This window comes from Sinocyclocheilus anshuiensis, unplaced genomic scaffold (genome assembly GCF_001515605.1).
Source record: "Sinocyclocheilus anshuiensis isolate Anshui unplaced genomic scaffold, SAMN03320099.WGS_v1.1 scaffold1909, whole genome shotgun sequence".
NCBI lineage: Eukaryota > Metazoa > Chordata > Actinopteri > Cypriniformes > Cyprinidae > Sinocyclocheilus > Sinocyclocheilus anshuiensis.
This window is the reverse complement of record NW_015538014.1, coordinates 77,218-80,877: the sequence shown is the minus strand read 5'-3', so window position 1 is coordinate 80,877 and position 3,660 is coordinate 77,218.

Sequence of the window (3,660 nt, the reverse complement as noted above, 5' to 3'; positions counted from 1 at the left end):
GCTTCTGTTGGACTTGTGACAGACTCCCTGTATGGAGTTATTAGAGATTGGCTGATATATACAGGGATACCCACCGTCTCCCAATTAAGGGTCAAAACACTTCTCAGGTGGTTAAAGCTGTTTAGTCATGGACTGACCCTGGGTAGCTTACAAAGATGTCTAAAAGCTTCCCTTATGGTCACAAACTGCTTGAATTTGAATTGAGTTTGCGGTTGAGGTGGCACTGAGCATCTGTACTGGGTGCTTGATTCTCAATTGGCAGCCCTCAATACTACCTACAGCTTTTTTGAAAGCTGCAGATCCTCCGAGATGTGAAAATCCATCTCCAATGTCCTGCAATTCCTCAAAAGCTGGGAAATGAATTACTTGGGCTCTTTTGCTCACAATAGTACTTGCCACACGGTGAACAATGTCATGGACAGTGGAGCGGGTTTATGTTAAAGGCTCTGGATGCTACCCAATAGGAAGTTGCGCTGGCCAACCAGAACACAAAAACAAGCACTTCAAGCTCAAGGCCCCAGCCATGATCATAATGGTCACAAAGGAATGGGAAGAGATTTGTCAGTGTCAGCCTTGTAAGCCTGTAGTCTGGTCTCACACCACTAAATCCATCAAAGAAAATGGATACGACCGGGATGTGATGATTGATGCAGCAGTACTGGATGTGTTGTGGCTCAATCTAAAAAATTTAAAAAAAACTGTTATAAGATCTCATTAATATATATGCAACCAGTTTCATAATTTTACCCCAAATCATGGAAGAGTTTGATTTTTAAGGGTATATAACCCAAAGTGATTCAAAATGATGGAACAGGTGACATTTTGTACATTTGTAGAGTTAATTTATGTACAACAGGGCTTACAAAATCGCTAGCCCGACGTCCCGAGGCTATTGTGTTTTCTAGTCGTGCTACCAAAATGTATCATTGCCCTGCCCGACGGGCTATCTTGAATAGTGATATAAATCCCTTCCTTAATTCGCTTTGTTCACTCGCTCGTAGGGGTAAAACGGATCATAGTTTATCATTGACACGTGTTTCTAAGTCTTACCAATTTAAACATTCAAGCATTTTAAACCATTCATGCGCATGAAGAATTCAGTTCGGTGCTCGCGCGCCCAGACTCAAAGCGTGCACATACAGAGCGGCGTTTCAGGCAGAGCACGAACACAGAATTGATTCCTCTTTCGCTTGAACGGACACATACACGCAAAATTATCTAAAAATAACTATCTCGGCAAGTAGTTTCATGTTTTAAATGAACGTAAACAGTGGAGAAAGAAATCGCACGTGCATCATTATATTGGATCCGCGCTTTCGGTCTTAAAGGGGCAGCAGCCTATAAATACCTGCTGTTTAAGCGCCACCTGCTGTCAGAGAGTGACATTTGCGTGTCATTCAGCCCGTCTTCGGAACAGGGGAAGGGAAGGAGGGCCAGGTCCACGTGGAAGTGGAGAGACCGGGGACTGAGAGGGCCAGGTCTACGTGGAAGTGGAGAGACTGGGGACTGAAGCAGAGCCGGCAGAGCAGGGCACCCAGGCGAAACTGGCGAAGCAGGAAGCCAGGACAGAGTAAAGAACCAGGATGGAACCGGCGGAGCAGGGAGCCAGGGCGGAGCAGACGGAGCAGGAGCCCACCAGGGCGGAGCAGACGACCACCATAACCAGACAGAAGACCACCACGGCGGAGCAGATGGAGCAGAAGCCCACCACAGCGGGCCAAAGTGATCAGGAACCCATGGCAGGAACTGGAGTCTAGGGAAAACTGAAACACAGGACACAGACAGTGCATTTATGGTCTCAACGGCCGGAACAGGACATGCAGATGATTCTTTAACCAATTGGGCAAGAAGTAACAGCTGTTTTTGCATCCAGTTTGGTTTTCTTTTTTGTTTGCATGTCTTACTATCAGCCATGATTATTCTACTCAGCCTTAATCGAAAGGCTGTTTATATGCATATTCACTATTTTTTTACAAGAAGCATACAGGCTGACAATTACCTGAACATATACATATATATTATATTGTTTAGTTAGTGACACTTAGCCTGCATTTAAAAATTTTATTTGAATGTGACAATTAATTTTTTGTTTTATTTTTAAACCTTTATTTGAATATGGCAACATAACATTGCGCTCTACAATATTTATATGAATAAATCTCTGACAGAGACCCCTCCCCTATCAGCATAGTTAGTAAGCATGCTGACATCATCCATAGCAACAAGGTCAACCCGGCCCTTTCTCTTAGCTTAAGACTTCTCTCTATTCCTTAGTAAAAGTTTGTCTCAGCAGCTTTGTGAATAGGTTTTAAGAGAAAACTCTTAGCTAAAAATTTTACTGCTATTTAGGAGAAATCTTAGTGGTAAGATAAAATGTTTTGTGAATAATACAGACACTGGGACAGCTAGCTTCTCTTTATTCCTTAGTAAAAGTTTGTCTCAGCAGCTTTGTGAATAGGTTTTAAGAGAAAACTCTTAGCTAAAAATTTTACTGCTATTTAGGAGAAATCTTAGTGGTAAGATAAAATGTTTTGTGAATAATACAGACACTGGGACAGCTAGCTTGTGTTTTAACATGAGACTGTTTGATGTGTTTTGTATAAAAGTCATTTAATCTAAAAATTAGCATTATATAAAGATAGAGTATTTGTTCTGTGATAGACAAAAAGTAATTCACGATGTTAGTAGTAGTATTTAAATATAAACGTTTCTCAGTCATAATTAGAAGAGTTGTTGGTGGAGGTCTGCTTTCTTCAAATGTCATAATGAACCTGGTGTTCCTCACATTCAATACAGTTTTAATCAGATATTAGTGACGCATCTTTCTCAGTTTTTACTGACAATCACGTTCAACATTTCTCATTCGTGGGCCTGTTAGAAAACTGCTTTAAAATGTATTTATTTTTATTAAACACTTTCAATGGATTACAATGAATTTGAATGATGAAACGCCTTCAAAAGATTTAATTACAGGTTCATCATTCGATTATGGTTGACACTATGACATTGTTTTTGGATTACATTAACAAGATATATTTATTATGCTCTCTGGAATACACACTTATTAATTTAATTCATACACACAGAACGTGATACAGAATAAAACAATATGCATGTTGGCTAATTACTCAAACAAGTAATCTAAAGCAGACAACAAAGCATCAAGCTTTCACTATAAGAACAGACAAAAATCACACATGATAAATTTGCTGAACCTTTTTAAGGTTCTAAAAAAAACGTCTCAGGTTACTTATGTAACCATGGTTCCCTGAGTAGGGAACGAGACACTGCGTCCTCTAGGGGTCGCTATGGGGAACGCCTCGTCGTATACATTGAAAAAACACCAACTCACTGGCCGGCGACAGCCATGACGTCACTACCGGTGCGACTATAGTATAAATAGGCGCCGGGAGCACACATCATTCGCTTCTTCGTCTGAAGCTTGCGTCCGCAGCATGGCAAGAAACCTAGAGGAAACAGTGTCTCGTTCCCTACTCAGGGAACCACGGTTACATAAGTAACCTGAGACGTTCCCTTTCATGGGAACTTCGAACTGCATCCTCTAGGGGTTGCTATGGGGAACGGTATACCCACGCCACCATGCTGAGGGGAGTGCAAGCCAGAACCATGGCGAGCACTAAGTACCAACTCTACCATATT